Raw genomic sequence first — 24063 nt, forward strand, 5'->3', positions numbered from 1 at the left:
TAGCTGGTCAAAATTACAGGTTGCTTAAAATAAAAGCGGACAAAAATAAGACATGCATTTGACTCAACATACATGCTTTAAAAAATGTGGGAAATTAGTTGAACGTGTGGCTCAAATGGAGACAAATAATTACATGTTATCTTCTGCGGCTGGGGTAAATTAGTATGATGGACACTATGAGGAATCACGTTATTTTATTTTTAACGTCAGAAACGACAGTGTTGCCATTAACACTCTTTCTAGCCTGTATTATAACTTTACCTCTTCACCAGCTGCTATACTTAGTGCTGCTTGAGCTCAGGTGCAACTTGAAGACAGTTACACATGTGACAGTTGACACACTCGTCTCTGACAGAGACGTCCTACACACTCATGGGATCAGTCCTGCCTTTAACACACTCATGATTATGATTGTAATGAATCTGTTTATACTTGTAGTTCTGAGATAAATGGCCAATTGAAATGAGAGTATTAAAACGAAGGCCACAAAGGTATTATTTGTGGTCGGTTTTGTTTGTCTTTTTAAGGCTAAATGGGAATGTTCCAGTAAGTCAAGGAACAGAGTCACTATTTAACAATTTTGTTCATCACATTGTGTTTTTTTCCCGGTCGTGACAATGAAGTCATGCCCGGAGGCACTTTGCTAAAAGATTTAAAAATAAGTAAAATGTTTTTGTCGCAAAGCACGGGACCCTATGCATATTCTTTGTCTTAGCGCCGTGTACGGTATATGACTGGATCACAAAACAAATTATTAAAGTAAAAAAATGAAATTCGATTTCGCCCAATGTCTCTAATGCAGTTTAAGAATAGACAGAATGAAATGCCGAAGGTGACGACAGTTGAAATCTAAAAGGCCAAAGCATAACTTTATTTTGTAATCCAACAGCGCTTTATAAGCCAGCTGTCATACAATGAGGAAAGGGTAGTAAAGTCATCAAAATATTTCTTTAATCACAAGGCTTTTAACAGCTTTATTCTAGTGCTAGCCAAGAGTGAGAATTAGCATTTTAGTCAGACTTCTACAGTATTTTCATACAAACTGATAACCGGCGACAAGAAAGGGAGATTAAATTTATGTGTGATTAAGAGTGGATCTTGGCAGAGAGGCTGTCTTGTCTGATGTTGTTAATTTGAGCGATACATTCAGACATGAAACATATTCTGATTTGCATATTTATTCTGAACCAACATGATTCACTGAGTGACATCCTCGTATAAATAGAACCAGCAAAACAGAAATCCCAGCTTAATCCAAAACAGCCCCATGTTATGGCTCCACAATAAATCTTCCTTTTATACTGTTCTGACAGGACTGTGCCACCGAGAGACTGCTTTCATTGTCGTATTGTTTCTCTGTGCTAGGGTTGTTGTTGACTGTTCCTATTGACTTATTAGCTATATTATATGTATTCTGTGTGTAGAAGTTTTGCATTCATGGAAAAGACACGTAGTTCTATTTCAAAGCCTGATACACAAAACTAACTCGCCCAATTTTAAAGTTGTACGCCCTTTACAGACTGCGCTTTCCTGGTTCCTGTATGTGCAGGTGTTAGTGTTCCTACCTCTTCCCTTGTTCTCCCCAGTTCTTTCCCCGCTCACTGCTTTGTGTTGTCTCTCAAAGCAGAAGAGGCATGAAAACCACCCTATAAAGTCCGTAGCTGCACATGGTGAAGCCATAGCCTTGAGTTATGGGATAACTGTGGGAAATTCACAGCGCAGGTACACATTATCACTAATAACACATCTCTGAACCTTTGTTATGGGTATATACTGGCTGGGGCTTGGGGGAGTTTAATGATGCTCCTTGCCTATATAAACTCTGTGTGTGTGTGTGTGTGTGTGTGTGTGTGTGTGTGTGTGTGTGTGGTTGTGTGTGTGGTTGTGTGTGTGGTTGTGTGTGTGTTCGAAGAGGAAGATGTGTTTGCTCGAGGTAAAGAACCTGTGCTGGTGTTTGGATGTTGTGCGATGATTCAGTCTGCTGGGAATCAACCTGTATGCTCTTGCGTGTTTGTGTGGCGGCATGTTTTAAATGCCACCTTCAAGCTTTGGTATTTGTTACCGGGCAAACTTGTCATATCATTACTGGAGTCCTTGGAGGGTAATATGGAAAGGAAGAAGATGTCATATAGGATGTGATAGTAGTGTAATTACACTATGACTGAATCCCGAGGCTACGTTCACAGTTTAGTAGCTCATCTTTTATTGCTTACTTCATCCTGTGTAGGAACCATGTTGGCGTTGTTACTGTTGATTGAAAACAATGAATAACAACACAGCTCTTCTTCACGTTTGACTCTTCCAATAAAGCGACTCAATAAATTGCTTCATAAAATGACGTAAAAAATCTCCCCAAGATTGAGACATTTGGATTTTTACATAGTTACTGCCATTGATCTGTTCTCCTGCAGTGATTAGTCATCCCATTTGCGGCTTCTGCACTTACTTTAATTTTAATCCGTGAGCTTACAGATTAAAACCCAGTGTCCTGGAATCAGAGCGTGACTTATGTGGCACCGAAGTCACGGGAGAATCTTTTTATACAAGTCTGGTCATTTCCCGAGTGAACCTGTAAAAGAGCGATCGCTAACAGGGGGGCAATATGCTTATGTCCGATATGCTTATTTGGGGCCTGTTGAACCCAGCTGGGCCCAGCTTGAACTCCAGAATGGATTCAATGACAGTAGTGACAGATTATCCCAAAGGTTTGCAATGGAAAACATATTTGGGCTTTTAACCGCTGATCAGACACAGACGCTAATCAGAATATTGAAACCTAGGCTTCATTGGCGTCTCTTCACTTGAATGTTTATTAAATGGCACAAATCAATGCGGAAGCGATCACGGGCCACCTTTCACGCAGAGCAGGTAAAAACCGCGTCCTCGCAAATGTGAAGGGACCCATCAATTATCCTATGGTCATGCTTCCTGAAGCCAAACCAGCTGAAAAATACACCTGTTGATATGTGTGTTGTTTATAGATTTTTAGTAGATTACTTCAATAGTAATTAGTCAAAGTAGATCAATGGGCTGAACCACTTTTTTTTTTTTGGTTTTGTGGAGGAAAGAGAGAGGAGAGAGCGCCAGACGATAGGGTTGAGGACAGGGGTGAAGTGGAAACAGCACAAGGTAATTGCGAGTGGCTATTTCAATTAGATAATCAAGTTTCGTAAAGTAACTACTTTAGTCATCCTCTAATTTAAAAAAATAATACCTGTATACCAATGATCTTTATTGTAGAGACGTGTGTAAAAATATGGTCTATGCCTTAAAAAAGCTGTGAGGACAGAACCGTGGTGGATATCTGATTTTATTTGATATGCAGACAGGATTTGTCGCTAATTTTTACCAAATGAATAAATGGGATTTCAACCAGCTTAGTGTGGTTCGCTTAACACCAATTAAATGTTCCAGTCTTTGTAATAGGATGTGATGGTCAATGGTGTCAAAGGCAGCATTAAGATTTTACTAGACAAGGCGGTGGATTGCTCCTTTGGCTAATGCAAAAAAGGAGGTCATTTGCGAGTTGCACCTGCGCTGCCTTGTTTAGACGAGGCCCTGAAACAAACCATTTTTTTCATATGATTACCTGATTACCAATCAGTCTCCTCCTCTGTGTTTCTTAACGCCCAATCGGGAGCAGGTTTGATTGAAGGTGTTGCTCTAAGTAGCATACCATGTTAATAAAGACAGACCTATCCGGTCCATTAAATGTATATTAAATAAAGGTTAATAAAAATCCCTGAAGCGACAGTAATCCAAATAATGAATACCCAGTCATTATGTTCTCACCCTCCTACAGAGGGACTTTTGGGCAAAGGGTTTTCAAACACCCCTGGTGTTTCACCTCTAAAAGGCATTGCCGCTTCCCACTCAGTTTAACTTTCCAGAGATTAACTTTCATACTAAATGAAACAGTTAGTAAAAACCGGTCTTCACCGCTCATGTGACATATTCAATTCACTGCACAGGTCAGATCTGTTCCCCAGCTCCTTGATATTTCCACAGACCTATCAATTTCATTGACATGTGAGTAGTGCAAGACAAGCTATTCCAGGGACCTCATCATTGAACATGTACCATGATCCACATTCAGCTTCAGTTCAATTTGGTTATTTTAACAAGCTGTTTTTACCTTTTTAAGCACCAGGGCTTTTTTGTGGACTAAATTCCTTGACTAGACCTTGTCTCACCGTCAGAACGAGTAGATAATGGCTGCCCGTCAATTCACAAGGTTCACTTTAATAAACGTTATCCATTATAACAAAACTACCCAGCGGCAAATTCTCCCTTTTGCGAGGATTATTAGGCCCATTTAATGGGAATTTGTTTAGGAGAGGTATTGATTTATTTACTTGTCAATTCTGGAGGCTGTGATTTGTAGCAACAGTAAACTGCACTGTGTTTTTTTTTTTTTGTGTGTGTGTGTTCCTAATCATTTGTTCATGCAGTTTTATGTGAAGCTTATTGTTGCATTAAAACCCTCTTTTGCAAATAAGCATATCCTGCCAAATTGAATTGGTCCCCTCCCTGCAATCATCATTCACATCTGATGTGTGTGAAAGTATTACAGCCTACTTTTATGGGTTTGAGTCACCCTAGTTGTCAGCTGACTGAGTTACACTAACCACCCACACGGAGAGACAGTTTGTTTGAACAATTATACTTATCATCGAATTTTGACTGGTATTACTGTTGGAACTTTTTTTTTTGTAATTATCCGCTGCCCTTTGAACGACACGTTCAGTGAATCCATTTCACTTTGTCCGATGCACTATTTTATGTGCATTTTATAATTAATGCAGGAACCGGTTGCATTAACAAATATTGCAAATCAGATAATGCCAAAAAGTCAGTTTGTTTAACGTATCACCCTGAAATTTGACACATTGCTCTATATCTACATGAAAACAGCCAACTTCTTCAAATCCCTCATTCAGCTTAGATCTGGGATGCAAAACGTAGCATTGTAATAGTATAATTATGCAGTATTTTACATTATAGTATTGTGGAACAGTCTGGGTCTTGGCATTGGGTTGGCTTGTGATGCATTTAAAGTAAAGCCGAAGACCCATTTGTTTGCTGCTACAATTGAGTCTTGAGTGGTGGCGTCTGAATCGTTTCCCCTGTGTCTGTGTGGGGTTTCCTCCGGGTTCTCCGGTTTCCTCCCACAGTCCAGGAACATGCTGCAGGTTAATTGGAAGCCATGAACCCCCTCACATACCTCCCTACAGGATAGGGGGAATAAATGAATGAGTGTCTGGTTTTATTTCATTATACTCCTCGGTATACTCAAACCTCTCTTCATTTGTACCGCACTTTGATGAAAGGTGCTCTATGAATAAATGTACTGCTTTTTTTTTTAATTTTTTTATTACTAATTCATTTATATCTATTCCACTTATCCCATACTGGTTGTCATTGGTAGATCACAAGGCAGAACATACAAATTGAACTGTTGTCACTGAACTGGAGCACCTTAACACACATCCTCCAACCTGGTCCATTGCACTTCTGTTTGTTTCCTGTACAATTGTTCTTATTGAATTTTTTTGTATTTACATTTTTCTTAGTGTATATTTGTATTAATTGTTTCATACTTTATTGTTTGTGGATGTCCCTTCTTGTTATGACAATTTGATATATCCCTGCGGATTAGGAAAGTCATCTATTTATCCATCCATCCATCCATTGATCTCTTTCTCTCTCTCAATCAATCAATCAATCAATCAATCAATCAATCAATCAATCAATCAATCAATCAATCAATCTAGCTGTCTGTACAACAATCACAATTCCAAACAGAAAAGCCCTTGTCAGAGTCAAATCAGAATCAACCTTCTTGCTGTTCCACTAAGCACTAGACCACAGTGCCGCCCATTATTATTATTATTATTATTATTATTATTATTATTATTATTATTATTATTATTATTGTTGTTATTATTGTCATTATTATTATTATTATTATTATTAAGAGTAGTAGTAGTAGTAGTAGTAGTAGGGATCCCTCAACGTGTAGTAGGTCCCTATGCCTTTTTTATTGCAAGGCATTGACATCCTACTTTCAAGGCCACTAGATGGAAGAAAAAGCCCCTACTTTCACATTTGCTGAAGAAAATGATGCACATTTCTGATGTTTTTTGATCAAATAAATAATGCACTAACCCTGGGCTTAAGGCAGCCTCACACCCCTGGACAGCTGCGAAAGAACACCCACTCAGAACCTTGACGCTCGGAAAGTTTACTCATGAATGTCACGTCCAAAAATGTTTACCCTGCAAAACAAAATATGTAGAGTGAATTTATATAGTGTATAGGAATACTGAATAGATTTTCAATTTCTGTGCAAAATTGAATGATACAGATAAGGACACAGAGTCAATACTAGTTTGCCTATGACAAATCAATGTCATGTGCTTATACGGCGGTATTCTGAAGTTTTGACAACACATGACAAGTCACCTTAATGATGTCATCAGGAGGTCCTGACCTCAGATAGAAAGATCTCCAAGCTTATAACTGTGTAATTGTGTTTATGTTTTACCTGGTGAAAACAGTTACTGCTTGGTGAAAACACTGATTTTCAAATAAGTAAATGAGTAATTCGTTTGTATTGTAATCTTAAAGCTCTTTTTCGCATCTGAGTCATTTTTCGACAGTCCTTCAGGACTTGTGACCAATTTAGATGCAGCTTATCATCCTCTTATTTTTATATTAGACACTCAAGTATTGCCTAAATTGTGAAATGTTATGTTAGTAAGGTGTTTTATATACTGAGGACTAAAATACATTTATAAAAATTAGTCACAAGTTTGTGAAAGAAGTGTGTACTGTATAAAGTGGTTACAATCCAACTCAAAACTCTGGAATGGAATTACGTAGTAATGAAAGTTCCTGCCGTCTGCATTGGAATCTGCTCAAAAGACGACTGTGGACCTGGCTTGAAAAGAAAATACCTTCGTTCCGGTGAATAATTATCTGGGACGTATGTTTGGATTCCTTCCAAAGTCAGGATAAACTTCACCCTAATTAATCTCTGCTAAGATCTGCGCTGTCTTGCTGTTTGTCCAACAGCACCTACCGCCTCGCTCTCACACCTAATGTGTCTTGCCCTGTTCTCTGGTCCTTATCGTACTATTACTAGAATGTTCATGTATTTTTTAATATTTTATTGGTATTCATTTCTTTAGGTTAGGGGCCTGTTATGCCAAAGACACAATGCTATGAACACTATGTGTGCAGAGTGGAGATGTCAACACTTGTGATGTTCATTGATTCCCAAACACATCAAGCAAAAAAATGTTCTTTATATGTAGTAATGGGGTGACCTTTGGCTAATGAATGCGAATTCAGATCACTGAGAGGCAGAAGCTCTAAAAGGACTCATAGCCGCAGTGCTTAAACTGTATAATCATGGCATCGCTGTTACTTTCCTTACTCAGCTTCTTGTATCGATGCTGTAGGAAGACACTGATGGTGCTGTTTAACATGAAAGAGCTTGTAAGGAGTCCTTAATCTCTGAATTTAGTCTCCCAGCAGTCATAAAGCTGCAACAGGAAATTAACCATCAGTCCTGAGAGATCCAAGTGAATATATACTTGGATATATACTTGGGCTTCATATAAGGTTCAGGTTATAGATGCAGCTGATTTTCTTTGTTTTTTTTTCCGTAAACTTCTGGCTGATGAATCGCACGATAGGCACCTTTAATTGTTTGCTTGGAAGTCATTCATGGTCTCACTAATTTCCATGCACGTAAGATAAGATAAGATAAGATAAGATAAGATAAGATAAGATAAGATAAGATAAGATAAGATAAACTTTATTGATCCACATAGGGGAAATTCCTTTGTCACCGCAGCGTAACAGTTATAATGTCAAAAAATTAAAAGTAAAATGAATATTAATATAAATATAAATAGAGAGACAGGGGACAGAATAGAGGAAGACATCCACGAATAAATAGACAGCAGCAACAACAGCAACAACAACAACAACATCAGGGATAATAATGGACAACATAAAGGAACAGTAAGGGTTAAAAATACACAACCAGAACTAAACGACAATATAAATAGAATGGCAATAGCACTGACAAGAATAAAATAAATAAACAAAGGTAGGCAGGATGTGTGTGGGCTGGGACCAACAAGGATAAGAAAGACAGCAGAGCTAGGGCGTGACATGTGAATGGGTGACGCAGTCAATGGGGTAAGGTAGTGAGATTGTGGAAGCAGCACAGACGCACCTCAGGCCGGTCAGAGTTGTTGCACTGCTGTTGTACTGTACAGTCTGATGGCCGTGGGCACAAAGGAGCATCTGAAGCATTCAGTTCTGCACTGAATGAACTGAACTGTTGGCTGAAGGAGCTGCCCATCAGCTGCAGCTCGTCGTGCAGGGGAAAGACTGTCCAGGATAGCTCCCAGTTTGTCCTTCACCCTCCCCATTGCCACCGATTGAAGCTGGTACAGGTTGAGTCCCATCGCTGAACGGGCTCTCCTCACTATCTTGTTGAGGCCTATTGACCTCACCAGTCCCGGCACCGCCCCACAAGCACTCTATTGTGAAGAAGAGTGCGCTGGCTACCATAGACTGGTAGAAGATCTTGAGGAGCCCGCTATAGACGCCAAACAACCTTAGTCTCCAGGAAGAACGTCCTGCTCTGAGCCTTCCTGTAGTGTGCATCAGTGTTGTGTGTCCAGTTCAGTTGATTGTTAATGTGGACCCCAAGGTACTTGTAGGAGTCCACTATCTCCACCTCTTCACCCTGGATGGTGATTGGTACCTGTCTCCTCCGATTCTTCCTGAAGTCCACAACCATCTCCTTAGTCTTGGAGATGTGAGGTGGTTCCGGTTTCTTCACTCAACAAAACGCGCAATCAGACCTCTGTATTCCTCCTTGTCATCATCATTGATGCATCCAACGATGGAAGAGTCATTGGAGAACTTCTGGAGGTGGCAGGAACTGGAGCTGTACCGAAAGTCAGGGGTGAAAATGGTGAAGAGGGATGGAGATAGGACAGTACCTTTGGGCACTCCTGTGCTGCACAACATGGCCTTGGAAACACAACCATCCACCCTGACATACTGTGGCCGTCCTGTGAGGTAGTCCAGGATCTAGGGAGTGATGTCAGGGTGAATTTCTATACACAGCAGCTTATCCTTGAGGAGGGTGGGTTGGATGCTGTTGAAGGCACTGAGGAAGTCAAAGAAGGTGACTCTTACAGTGCTTCCTGAACCCACAAGGCGGGGCAGTGCCCTATGAGTGAGGAAGATGATTGCATCCTCCACACCCATGTGCTGCCTGAACCAAACTGCAGAGAATCCAGTGAAGCAGATAGTTGGTCTTTTAGGTGCTGGAGTCCAAGCCTCTCTAATGACTACATGACATGTGATGCTAGTGTCACCAGACGTCCCTTCTTGTGTACTGGGACAATGCAGGTCTTCTGGAGGTCAGGCACCTTCAGCAGGAGATGGTGAGGTGGGGTAAGGGGGTGCTCTGTCCTTAGAGGCTGCTGCTGGTGGGCAGTAGGGGGTGGGATGGGGGAGGCAAGGTGTTGATGTGGGGTTGAGGATAACATACAGCATAGGTATGCTATCAGCCGTAATGCTTGAAGTGAACATTTCTTCCTCAAAGCTGAAGTTTAGGAAGCATGAAAACTGGACGACTGGAGGCATTTGGTGGACTAGGACCAAACTGCAATGGAAAGCCAATTGGAATTGGAGCATTTGAAAGAGGGAATTCCAACAGGAATAGGCATGTAATGTTGTGTTGTCATGGTGTCATGATTGAAAGGTGCATGCATGAAGGGTCATTTATGCTCACGTTACTTACAGAAAAGGGTACATCTGTTTCAAATGTTATCAAGCGTCACTGCCCACATACTGCAATGCTTCCTTTAAATTACCATGTTTGCTTTTCGATACATCCACTAGACCAGCGGTCGGGAACCTATGGCTCGCGAGCCATATATGGCTCTTCTGGTGACGGCATATGGCTCCCAGAAAGTTTTGAGTTGAAAAAAAAAGTCACTTTGGAACTGATTTTAAAATACTTGTGATATTTCCTCATACTATTGTGTCATGTTAAAGTAAACAGATATTAGTTTTGAAGATAAATTTTATGGGTCACCCATCGGTGGGGTCGGGAACCAATGGCTTCCGGCCCTGTCCGGGTCATTGGAAAGGTGAAGAAATCCATTTTATCAGATAGCCAACTAATTTATCCGTGTCAACCCTTGTAACGGAAAAGATGGCGAAAAGAAAAAAAGATGATGATTACCGTGCATTCCAGGCTGCATGGACAGATGAATTTGCATTTGGATCTGCGTTATGTCTAATATGCAATGATAAAATTGCATCGATGAAACAGAAAAATATAAAGCGGCACTTCGAACAAATCCATGCAGCACCAGAGGTCGCATTAAAAGTAAAACATATTTAATTCATTATACGTTAAAAATACTATACGGCTCTCAATGAAATATATCTTTGGCTTTTATGGTTCTCCCAGTCTAAAAGGTTCCTGACCCCTGATCTAGAGGACAGAGGTCAGAGTTAATTTCCAACTTCTGAGTTCTGTTTTCCGTTTCAGAAAACCGAAAGAGACACAAAAAGAGGCAGCGCAGTGACAACACCAGTCTGGACTGACATTAAAAACATTGCAGCGTGTGCACAGAGAATTCTCTAGTTATTACATGTTCTCTCTTTTGCTTTTGCATTTTGTTATTGTGTCCACAACTTGGGGTCACAGTGGGGTCTGCTTGGTTTGGCTTGGGCATCCTCACACTCTGTAAAAATATGAAGAATTCCATATATAATGAACACACCACTTGCGTTTTTCACGTTGAGTACAAATCATCCCTTGCGATATATGGACACTGGTATTATTTATACTCTGTATAGTGTAGGGAAAATATGTCACTCAATTTCCAGTTTCTCTCCTCATTAATTTTGTAGTTTTCCATTTATCAGGCTTTACTTTTTTTAAATGTCTTGGTATAATGAAAGCAGGGGTACATGTCACCCTGTTTGAGGGCTGCCTGTGTAAAAGACAGACTAGGAAGGCGTACTCTGACATTGTTCACTGACTGACACACTTAGTATTTAGGCTTCTTTGTTGCTTTTGACTCAGATCAGTCCGTATTTGATTACAAATTGTGCAACTGAAAACAAAGGAGAGTGTGTGTAGGGTCTTAATTTCAGCCATTTGCAAACAAACATCAAGGCGTATTTAATCGAAACACGTGCGTGCACGTATTAAATGAGGGTGTGTTTACTCCATGTGTCTCACCATCTGTGTTTACGGGACTTTTGCATTCTTTAGCCGCGTTTTTCGGCACAGTCAATGCGCAATGCATCTGCACGGCACGGGCACGAGCATCATCCTGTCTGCGTGTGCCTGTGCATGTGTGAGCGTGCGTGTGTGTGTTTGGTCTGGGAACGTTATTTTCTCCAAGACAGACAGTCCCCTCTCCCAGCGGAGGTGGGCTGCTGGGTTTGGCCGTGCTGCGCTGTCTGATTATGTTTTTACTTTCAAAATGATCTATTTTCCGCGTCCCCCCTCCGGGAGAAGGAGATGGGTTTTTTGCTGCACCCTCGAACACCTTCAGTTACTGCTCACGCACATGATGTGCCTCTTTCTATGATCTTATTTCTTATTTGGTGTCTGACACACATCCTTGGAAGCACTCCTGTTTAGACGCCTGTGCAAGGCAGACTCTTGCATATATACAGGTCGCCACACATAACAGTTCAAACAAGTGTGGAGGCTTTCAAAGTCCTTATTTTATATTCTTTGTACTTTCATTTGATTTAAGACTTAACTATATTGTTGTGTTTTCAGATCAAAGCTTTTTCAAAGGGCAGAGTTTCTTTTATTTTATTACTTCCCTCATGTTTAATTTAAATCAAGACCGCTTTTTCCGCCGCTTTTGTCATATTATTCACTACTTTAAGTTGTACTTTTTTCAAAAACTCACAGATGGCGTACAAAATGAAAGCGGTCAAAAGAAAGCGATTATTATTGATTCTTTTGAACGGATTCAAGGGGGCACATCAACTACAACAAGTGACGGCACATGCGAGAGCAGCCGGGACGTACTTGAAAAGCACTAAAATGTGTTTATGTGTGTCGAGCTCCGACGAAAAGCCTCCCCTAGGTTTCCCTATTCTGATGCTTATCTTTATCGCTCTCTACGAAACTGTCATCTAAGCTAATAAGGCAAATTAACATTACATGAAAAAGCCAGCCAAGTGTTGCAATGACAGACAGTCCGGTGAAAGTAAAAATGCCTTCTAATTGCCGGGCCCTCTGCAGCTCCTCACTTGACATCCACTTAGCATCTATTGTTTTGCAGAATGAAATGACATCATGCCGTTTGCAAGGGTCCGATGTTCAAAACCCACAGACGACGTCTGTTTTCATTTCTCCTCTAATCTGCCGAGCCCGTTCCTGTCTTTTGTCAGAGCGCTGCGCTCTTTGTGCAGTCAGCCAATCAGCGCGGCTACTAAACATCACATCAGGAGACACTTAAAGCAAATTCTAAGAGAGCCCTCGAGGAAGGGCCTTTGATCAGTTGTCTGTGTGTGGAAGTGTAGGCTAATTTTGCCCGGTGGCTGTTCTCTCATTAAAGGCCTTTGTGTGGAGCTTTTCTGTCAGTATGACTCATCAGATTCATCCTACAGCCTCTGAACACATCAACAGTTGTCCATACCACCCCCGATCTCACGCACACACACACACACACAAACACACACACACAAACAGGCACGCATAAACTTGTAGCCCGTCCGTGTTCTTTGCTCGAGGGATTATAAATGCGGGGTCGCTGCCCATCTTTCGCCGTGATCTGAAAACGTACCTCTTCACCAAGCACTACCCCACTAATCGCACTTAGCCCCCCAAAAACAAACAAACAAAAAAATGTATGTATGTATGTATATTTATGTGTATATATATATATATATATATATATCAACAATTGCCTTCGGGATAATTAAAGTTGTCCTTATTCTTATTCTTATTCTTATATGGTTTTGAGATGTTATTTGGCAGAATGGTGACTTCTGAATAACGACTACTGGTACTTTGGATTTTCGGTTATTTAATTGCAATTTTGTGTAAGTCACTTTGGATAAAAGCGTCTGCTAAATGACTGTAATGTAATGTAATGTAAAAATGTATTTTAGTTTATACAGTCATTAACACTCAACATTTCCTGTGGATCCTGTGAGTCCAGGGTCTTGGATGGGGAGTGATAACGATGAAAATTGAATGAAATTCGAACAGCGACGCGGGTGGAGCAAGCGGGCGATTTCAGGAAGTGCACTTCAGTTATTAAGTGCATAACTCTCCCTCTCCCCAAGAGGGTGTGTGTAGGATATGTGAAGGCGGGCTTGTTAAAAAGACAAATGAAACCCAGCCTCAGTTTAAAAGCACTGAACGAATTAGATACCGCCCAACTGTACAGCTTTTTGTCCCGGCTGTCTGCGTCTGTCCAGCTTCACCGCAACGAACTCGGTTAACACGCATCAGATTTAGCTTGTCTGATTTGTCACACTTGCCTGGCAGCCGGTCCGACTCCAGAACCAGATCGGACAAGTGACGAACGATGCCATCAGACTACATTTGTTTGATTTTGCTTTGCCATGCATTTTGTGCACCGTCTCCCACTTTCACATCTTCTATTCATCTTGTGATGATAGATGAGATATTTCATCCATCCATCCATCCATCTTCTGCTCCCTTATCCTGTATTCGCGGGGATGCTGGAGCCTGTCCCAGCTGTCTTTGGGTGAGAGGCCGACTCTGGACTGGTTGCCAGTCAATCGCAGGGCCACATACGCAGACAGACATTCACTCACTCATTTGGGGTAATTTTCCCATTTTTTTCGAATTAACCTGCTGCATTTTGGACTGCGGGAGGAATCCTGAGAACCCGAAGGAAACCCACGCAGACACAGGAAGAACATGCAAACTCCACACATTAAGGTCCCCTTGTCGGAATAGAACCACGAGATATTTTCTAAAAAAAGAAAACAAAGTAGTGGATTCCTTTTTTGTCAGCTTTATTACCTAAATCAGGGAAACAATCAAATGCCTAGTCTAAATTGTCAAGTTCAGCACCAAACTCAGGGACAGTGGGACTTCACGGAACATGTTAACACATCTTTGTACATCTTTGAACATCTTTGTACTTTTTAAGACCTTAAAACACTTTATAGCCTTATCTTTGACACTTTATATTTTATGTGTATTTCTTATTCTCCCTCCTTCCTACTATTATCTATTATTGTTATGTTTTACTTGAAACTCTGGCACAACAATTTCCTTCGAGATAAATAAAGTTGTTCTTATTCTTATTCTTTTTCTTATTTTTATTCTTATGTTATACAGCTATCACCTCAACCGTAATAGAGAATATAAGATGAAGGCCAAATCAAACCCCATCACTGGGACCATTTCCATTTTTTTTTTTTTTTACTTTGTAGAAATTTATAGAATTTTATTTTATAAAATTGATTTTAGTTTTTTGAATCAGTCAGTATACCAGTGTTTCCTCTTACCCGCCTCTGACATGCTCTCGGAGAGGAATTGTTCCTCCTCACAGCAGCTGATAGCCTTCACCATAGGCTTTTTCACAGAGGTTCAGTCCTCAACTTAAAATCTCCTTTTTAGGGAATCGCCTCCAATTTGTTACTGACCGGTCACTAGGACTCAAGGATTAACCATCTAAATTGTGGCGGTCAGCGGTCAGATTTAATGCTTGTGCCAGAGTGAGTGCGCAAACATTTTTTTGTTTGTTTTTTTCTTTGTTCAAGTGTTGAGGTGACCACAAGGATAGAATGGTCACATTTTGCCAAAACAAATATGTTTTGGTAAAGTGAATGTGACACCTGGAGGCTGCCTTAAGGGAAATTCCTCTTGGATTCAAGAATTAGTATTTCACTGAACCTCAGTGACTTGTTCAAACAGTCAGCTGTGTTGTTAAAGCATTATATTCAAAAAGAAAGTCAGGTGTATCATAATGTTTATCGAGGTGTGCGTGCCGGCACGTGTGTGTGTGTCAACTTCAGTTTTGCCTTGAAAGCATCATTATGATGATGTAATTTCATAATAGCTGCCATACCTTTTATTATATTTCTTTCAAATCTGTACTGCGGAAATGATTTTGTTTAATATGGTCTTGGGAGGATGGCAGAGACATGGAGCCACTAGGTGGTAATGCTAGTTCACTGTGTTAATGGGTCCATGTGCATGATTTAGTACAATTGTAAAGCCTGACGATGATTATTATATTTACAAATATTAGTATACTATTTGATTAAAACTCATCTTATTATCCATTTATGGTGTCCCGATGCACATGTGCATTTCACACAGTCCCATACCTCAATTCAGGTCAACAAACTTTTTTTTTTAAGTGGAGAAAGCGGCAGGCTGTGGCTTCCTCACCGTGATTATACAGTAAGTTTGAAACGTCCTTGCTGTCCGTCCTTGCAAGACAAAAAGTAGCCAGAGTTCAAACTGAGGTGTGAGACAGTAGCTGCTGGGCTCGACCTCAGCCAGTCCCACTGAAGCCACTCTCCCATCGCTCCTCTGCGAATTCATGTTCTTTTCATCTATTGGCTGTGTCCTTGGAAGCCTAGCGAGGCTACCAGGAAGTGGCCAGCAAAGCAGCATTTTTTTTTTTTTTTTTCTTTTGGACCGTCCAATCAGATGTCACCTCCCGCAGGTTTTATTCAGCAGTTGCGTGCGCGCGGTTTCAGCACCATGTGAATGGAAACAAACAGGGTCACACTGTGCGCCCTCAGTTAGCCTCATTTAAACACAAAGAAGTAAATCAGAGTATCACCCTTGGCTGTTCATAATCTCTGAGACATGCACTTTGTTACGTCTCGAGGAGTGAGGCATTTCATATTTCCTCTGGCTGATACTGTTAGATAAGAGCCAGACCAAAAACAAATACCGGAGCTATATTTTCAAACGACTCTTTCTCTGCGTCCCAAACACCTCGGCAGACCCGGTTTTCTTTGCGTGTTACACAATCGCATTTTTACCACGCTTAGATTTGCCCCGCAACAGATGCTTCCAGCCCCGTAGTTCAATAGTTACGACGTATTTGCCTTTCTGACTGCTGTCTCGCTGATAAGAACACGTCCCCGTCTGACCCGGCGGAGGAGTCATGTAGTCACCGCCGCTGGTCGTACGACAGGCAGGCGCTTACGCCGGTACTAATCACTGCACGATGGAGAGCCTCCTAACCATAGGCCCTTCAGTGAGATAAGAGTTCACACACCTCCGTAGACGCTTCGCTTCTAGCTCATGAACACTTTATTTGCAATTGACTTATTTTTTTTTATAGCTTTGATAAGTCTCAAGAAGCCACCAAGCAGCGGTGATCTAAATCACTGAAGTTCATCCTCTAAATGTCTACGGCGAGTGTCCTGATAAACAGGAGTAGATTTATTGTCGGTTAGAGGGCAAACAGAAGCGGCCCTCGGCGTCACTGAAGGCAGATATACTGCGGTGGTGAAAGTATTGGGGTGAAAGACCTGTTTGACTTTCCAGGATAAATAATGAATGGACACATACAATTATCCACTGTTGTGTTCTTTAATATAGTAGAAGAAGTGCAAAATATTTAATGGTTTAAGTATAATTAAAACATTGGAAATTATGAATAAGTGTTCATCATGATTAATTTCTAAATCTAACAAAAGGGTAGGGTTAATTGTATACAGCATGGAGCCAGACAGTCGGTGACACAGAAGATAAAGTATTTTGGCACAAGACCCCCCCACTCCCCCACGTTTGTCGGTTTAACTGGCGATCATTGACTTTGAGGTCACCTGCCCGAATCTCTCCTCACAGACCCTCACTTTCCAATCATGTTCCTCAGCTCAGCCGCTGTTTGTCTCCGAGTCATATCAACATCAACAGAGGATCAACGTGGTAATAAAATAGGAAACAGCACTCACGAGGCCCATTCAGTGCCTCAGTCAACAGCAGTGTAGGTCTTTTTTTTTTCCCCTTTCATTCTTTCTTTCTTTCTTTTTTTTTTTTTTTCTGTCCTCGCCATCTGTTTCTAATCACCTGCAGTGGATCTTCAGTTACTGGCCTCTTTATCCTCAGGCTAGATGTTATTCGAGGTAGACAAGACAGAGTACGTTTTGTCCAGATAGAGAAAAACAAGGAAATGGAAGATAGCAGAAAAAACAACCCCCCCCCCCCCCCCCCCCCCCAAAAAAAAAAAAAAAAATGTCATGGCAATGAGTTGTGGGAAGAGGAATGGATGCTTTTTGAAAACAAAGGAAACTGATTTTCACATGAAAATGCATTATTTACATCAAATGCATGGTTTTTGCTCATTATGATGTGCTTTTTTTTTTTTTTGCTTTTTTTTTTAGTCTAAGGGCTGGATCATGTGAAAGTTGGGCTGTTTTGTGTGTCTTGTTAGTGTCATTTTTCTGGGACTTTTTAGCCAATCCATTGCACCATTAGAGAATAGACAGTTGGGGAAGTGGAGTTTGGGAAAAAAAAAGGGAACAACATAAATTATCCCATTCTTTTAACATTAGAATGGGATAACATTATTATGTTCAACTATGTCTGCATGCAAAATCCATTTTTGGAAATATATTAGTGATATATGAGATTGAAACTCCACGGTACCTTTCTAATTGGAAACAAGATATTACGATTCAAAACCCCATATTGAGTCTAGACAAGACATCATTTGAATGTCATTGAAATCCCCCAACACAAAACATATCCGGAATTTGTTTTTATTTTTGCCTTTCGCCTTCTCAAATGTTTATCGTTTACAGTCAAAGCAGCAAACAAAGTTAAACTTTCTCCGAGGATACATAACCCTGTGACATCACCTGTTTTAATGTGTCCGGTCAAAACATGTTGTTGGAACCACCATGAGGAATCGGCGTGCCCGTTCCATCACGTCGGTGTGTATCAGTCAGAGACAAAGCGGTGGCCCTGTAATTGTTTTGTCTATGACGTGTCATATGATAAGGGAAGTGATCTGTTTCCATTCCACTCAGCAGTGCTGACATACTGTGATGTCATTAAATGAGAAGGTATAATCCGCTTTTCCACTCTGATCAATCTTTGTTTTGTAACATCATGCAAATACACACTTGTCCTTTTTTTTGATTTAGTGAGCTGTCCCTCGCATGAAAGAGCTTATATACGTTCATTTGCTAACGTAGGGGTCATAAATAAATGACTTTAAATTAACACTCCATACACTGCTCACAATAACAGTCAAAACAAAAAAATAAACATTAAAAAATATTACACTTGAAATGCAATGACACGCCTTGTAAAAACAAATTTCTATTAGTCTTTCTAGTGATATTAGTTATAAAAGTACTTGCAAATTATTACTTCAAGAACAAAAGTATAAAACTGGCAAATTAGCTTATTAGCTTATCTGTAGAATATTTGTTTACCAAAACTAAAACTATTCTGAATTAAATGACCTACATATCTACTGATTTCTATGGATGTAGTTTTGCAAACTTTGCAAAGAAGAATTATTTTAATTTATTTCTCTTCTCTCTTTCTTTTTTCCATGTAAGGAGCTTGTTAACCAGTGTAAGTAAAAGAGTTTAAAGGCAGTAAAATACTTATTTCAACTGAAATTATTTTTCTCTCTAAAATGAACTTTTGGTGTAATTTTGGAGAAGTTTACAACTCTTGTAAAGAGGATACAGTGAAATACACGAACACACATTCATGTATTTTAATTTTATTTACTTTGTCCACACATTTGTATTCCAGTCACAGAGCTTTGGTTGTTGCACTTTGCTGCTCTCATGTTCCTCAGACTTGGAAATCACTCAGCTGGATTGATCCAGAGATTAGACAAGGGACCAAGGAGATGTCCTGAAATGACCGGAGAGCAGACAAAAATCCACCTTGACTCTCAAATCCCATCCCACAGACAGCACTCAACGCCGCCTGTCATGACAGCTCGCTGTCCTCAGATACCCTAGCAGAGAGCACGGGCGGTAGATGCATTAGTCCCCAGATGACCACACACACACACACACACACACACACACCCACACACAATGACAGCAGTCACGCTGGACTTCCAGGAACAACCAGCGGACTCAATGTGTATTTCATGTCGGAAAGAATGTAAGGATGAGTTTTCTTTCACACGAACGGCTCCTACCGCCTACCTCATGAGCTGTCGGCTCTTTAGCTTGCGGGAAATTTATATTAACTCACATCTCTACAAGTAATGTAATTCAAAGTTCTTACTTTTGAAGACCCTCAATACACATTGTGAGTTTTTGATTTTCCCCCAGGAGCGAAGCCCCTCTGCGTGTTTCAATATCAGACGAGACGTTCACTTTCTCCACTCCACCAAGTTGCATCCATGGCTTCGACTTCCAATTGAACCATTAACAAATTAGAAAATGCTCTTAAATGAAATATATTTCAATATATTAAAACAGGGCAAGGCGGTCTTCTCTCTTCTCATTCCGTGTCATAAATCAGAGAAACAGCTTTTCTCAGTTTTGCTCTGTTAAGCAGCAGGTTGATTAATAAGTAAATATGTTGGTAAATCTTTTTTTTTTTTTTTTTAAATCATTCCATATATTTTCTGGGTGGTGGTTGGATTTTTTTTTTCTTTCATGGTTTTTGCATCTCGTAGTTTCTATATTGACATCCCGGGGACAGCAGGGGTCCCTAATATGGATCCTAATACTTGTCAAAATGCAATTTTTAAAATTTTTTTCCATGTGCACCGGCGAGATTCTAATTGTATACAAAGACCACCGTTCATTTCAGAACCCCGGCTGTTTTGACGTCCCTCCATCTGCGATGCCGGGCTGCCCGGGCTACCAAGCCCAGATTTAGATATTCCTTCAGCCACTCACATCACTGCTTTCATAACTTGAGCCAATAACAGCAAAGAATGATGATGGCATAACAGTTGGACAGACAGGATCCTGAGAAGGATGGTTTAATCACACTGATGGTGGTGCAAAAGAGTTTGATGAACACGTACATGTTACCTTCAGAGTAATGCTGTATTACAATCATCCTGTTTTGTAATTAGATAGGTTACGTAATGACCTATCTTACACTTACCATGTTTGTACAAATACATTGGAATGATTAGTAACAGTGCTCAGCTACCATGACTTCCACATATTCAGTGGAAGACACTTTTTGGAAAATTGCTTTGGAAAATTTTACCATTTTTACTTTTTGATTGTAGTCACAGATACAACTGCAAAGACTAACTTTTATTCATTTTTTTTCTAATAGACAGTACATTTGTGGCTCGTTCCTGAGCTGCTCAGGGGTTCTGGTTATAAGTTGCCACTGGAGCCCTCAGGGCCTACTACAGCACGCAGGTCTACAAGTGTACCTGCAGTTTTTCAAATAATTCTCTTCTAGTAAACATTTGGTCCAGGCACAGAGTCATGACTGAAGAAGATTTGCAGGAGAGTGGGAAGCAGCCATGCACAACATTTCTGTTGCTGCTCTTCTCAGCTCAGGGGCTGCGAATATAGCAACATATATATCCTGCTTAATTTCAAATGTTGCAGGGAATTAACAAAGTGAAAGAGAAACCCATTAACTCTGGACAGCAAATACACCCATTAATTGATAGCGCAAGTGTATCGTTTTGACACTGATTTCAAAGAGTTTATTTATATTTGAAACATTAATCCTTTATTGCTGCTCATATGCCATGAGATATTAGTTTGATCTAATGAATTAAGTCAAATGGATTGAAGCTTTGCCAGCAGCAGACGCACTTCTGTTCCGAGCGCGGTCTATTTCCTTATTTTGCACCTAAATTCTCATAGCTAATTTTTGTGCCACATCCTTTGGATAAATTTGGGAGGCAGAGCAACAAGAAACCACCACACCGGACAAAGCCGGCACCCTTTTTAGGGTTGGTCACTTGTCCATTCATGTTGAAACCAAACGATCACCCATCTTTGGAGAAAATGACATCACCTGACCCCCCCAGTCCTCACCTACCAATGTTTTTCATTATATAAGCCAGAAAAACTAAAAAGGTAAACACTATAGAGGTAATAGATGGCCACTCAAAGGTCCCCTGGTGGATTTAGATTACAGATTTTGACTTAGATGGGTGGCACGGTGGCGCAGTGGTTATTGCTTCCGCCTTACAGCCAAATGCTCATGTTCATTTCTGGCAGGGGGCCTTTCTGTGTGGAGTTTGCGTGTTCTCTGCAGGTTCTTAGTTTTACTCCCACAGTCCAGAAAACATGCAGTAGGTTCACTGGAGACCCTAAAAGTCCCAGACGTGTGAATGAGTGAGTGAATGGCTGTATTTCTCAACATGTGTCCCTGTGATTGACAGGCAGCCAGTCCAGGGTGAACCCCGCCTCTTGCCCCATGACAGCTTGGATAGGCTCCAGCATCCCTGTGACACTTACTGCAGAATAAGCAGTATAGAGAATGAATGAATGCAAAGAGCGACACGTGACCGCCTTTTTTCCATATTTGTTTTCATTCCTCGGGATGTTGCAGATCATCCTCGATGAAGTCCATTCCAACAAAGTTCAAAGTTAAGCCTTTTGCTTGAAGAAGTTGCTGCATCATCTTTCCTGCTGTGTAGCGATGAACTCCATTGACCCCAGCGGGGATGAATTGAAGATTACCACACACGTCCACACACACACACACACACACACACACACACACACATGCACGGGCCGCTCCTCTAAACGAGACGAAAACGATAATGATTCTGCTCCATCAGTGTAATCAATTAGTCTTTTTGTTTTTCCCCCCTCTGTTATAATATCCTCTCACCTTCTTTTCTTCATTTCCTTTTCTCATTTCTTCTTCTCCTCTCCCCTTCGTCCTCCATCGCCTCTCGACCCTTATTTTTTCTTACTTCCATCCTGTTATGTATTCTTCTGTCTCCGCTACTTTCATTTCCTCTTCTCTCCTATCTGCTCCTTGTTATGCCTCCATGACAGCCGTGGCCAGAGGCATTGTTTTTTCAGTTGTCTGTTTGTAGCGTTCCTGTGAACGGGATTATTTCAGCGGTGCCCTGAGGGGTGTTTGGTTCAAATTGGGCACAAATGTTCACTTGGATTCAAAGATGAATTAATTAAATTGTTGTGCTCAAAGTTTAAAGGTCAAGATCGCTACGGTCTCACAATAAATACTCATCAACCGAAGAACTCCTAAACAACCCAAATCTTTCAAACTCAACAAAAGCATTCACTTTGACTCACGCATGAGCTGACTAGACCATGGAGGCTGATGGAGAAGGTCACTGTGACAGGGTCAGAATTCGGGCATTGGATGGTGTGCACGATGGCAAGGACGTCATAAATGAGAGTGATGCCATGAAAACGCATTCTGTCCAAACTATCGCTCTTTTTTTTTTTAAATTATTGTAATATATGAGGTGCATTCAATGTGCATGTGGAAACACAAGGGTGCTGCTTGACTATTTTCCCACCATTCATTCATTCCTTTTCAACACCCCTCATCCTGCACAGTCACAGAGGGGGTCAAAATTCAATCCCAGCTGATATTCGGCGAGCGGTGGGGTTGAACGTGCACCAGTCGTCAGCCAATCACAAGGCCCCATATAGAGACGTACAACCATTGGCTCTGTCATTCACACCCAGGACAATTTAGCTAAACTGCTGCATGTTTTTTCGGGACTGTGGGAGGAAGACAGAGAACCTATAATAGCTCATTGCAGGCACAGAAAGAAGAAACACAGAGAGAAACCAGTCAGAATCTAACTCTCCTCTATATTATATTATTTTCTATTACATTATATTATATTATTAGTTAGGCAAACACACGGAGACACACAGCTGTAAGGTTGTTGTTGTAGTGTGTCGGTCCAGCCTGACTGTCTAACCGCACCTAGTTCGATGAGTCCATCTGATTTGTTTGTCGAATCCAACCGATTTGTTACAGCGGTAACGCAATTTCACCTTGAGGCTTTTAAACACTATTTAGAATAAACCCAAAAACAAATCAAGGAATGATGAAATACCTCAATAAGCCAGTTGAGAATTCTTCCACGGCCCTGCGGCTCAGCCCTCTCCTCTCCGCTGCTGTTTTTCTGGGCACAGGCTGTCGTGTGTAGCCTTATTGTGATAAGGCCTGATAAGACCAGGCAAACAGAGCAAGCTGAGATCTGTGGAACTGTTTCCAGACCCAAGACGGGGCGTTTGTTTGTTAATCATCCGTCCACTTTTTATACCCTAGACCGCTCCCCTACACACCCGACATTTTTACCCTTCACTTTCTTCTCATTTGTAAAGCTATGTCTCTTCACCTCTTCACCGCTTTGCCGCAATATTTTTAATCTTTTTTTGCCCCTGTTCCCTCCCATCTTATGGGTTTATTTTGTCATTCTCACAACTGCTCGGCCTGTCCCTCCTGTACCACCATTTTGACTTGTATCCTCCTTTTTTTAATTTTTTTTTTTATTTTTTTTTTTAACCAAAATCAGTCTTTCTCAGATCCCCCTCAGCCTCCTCCTTTTTGGGATTTTATTTCTTTTCCCAGACCCGGGAAAAAAAAAGAACCAGTACTTGGCACTTTTGAAATGTAAATAAAGTTTTGTTGTTTCCTCAGCTGTAGCCTCCTCCAGCCCTGTTTATCAGGCAGACTTCAAAGTGGCACACTGACATGGGGCTCTATCTCTCCCCTGTTCTGTGAAATAGGGTCACAGGCGGCGCTTGGCTTTCAGAAAAACTTTTCCCTTTCATGTAAGAACCTAGTGGGTGAGAGGAACTAAAGGGGACCATGCCAGCCAGCCAGCCAGCCACCCACCAGCTATCCAAACTGAGACACACACTGCGGCTCATCCTACACTGTGTGTGCGTGTGTGTATGGGAGTGTATGTGGGTGGATGTGGATGTTTGGTGTGCTTTTCTCAACTGGTGGTTGCAGGCCAGCAGTTAGCCCTGCCCATGTTTTGCCGGGGTGTATCATATTGCCTGTTGTTTTTGGTATCTGATGATTTTATTCACTGTTTCTTCCCCCGTCTGCGTCTTTCT

At 41.0% G+C, this 24063-nt stretch overlaps 1 protein-coding gene across 1 annotated transcript in view; it reads left to right on the top strand.

The window, feature by feature from the left end:
- Window positions 1-24063, top strand: part of LOC147229381 (low-density lipoprotein receptor class A domain-containing protein 4-like) — a 209877-nt gene that overhangs the window by 55876 nt on the left and 129938 nt on the right. The window lies entirely within an intron of this gene.

The sequence above is a fragment of the Fistularia commersonii genome, chromosome 11, assembly GCF_037954325.1.
Source record: "Fistularia commersonii isolate RoL2024-O1a breed Wild chromosome 11, RoL_Fcom_v1.0, whole genome shotgun sequence".
NCBI lineage: Eukaryota > Metazoa > Chordata > Actinopteri > Syngnathiformes > Fistulariidae > Fistularia > Fistularia commersonii.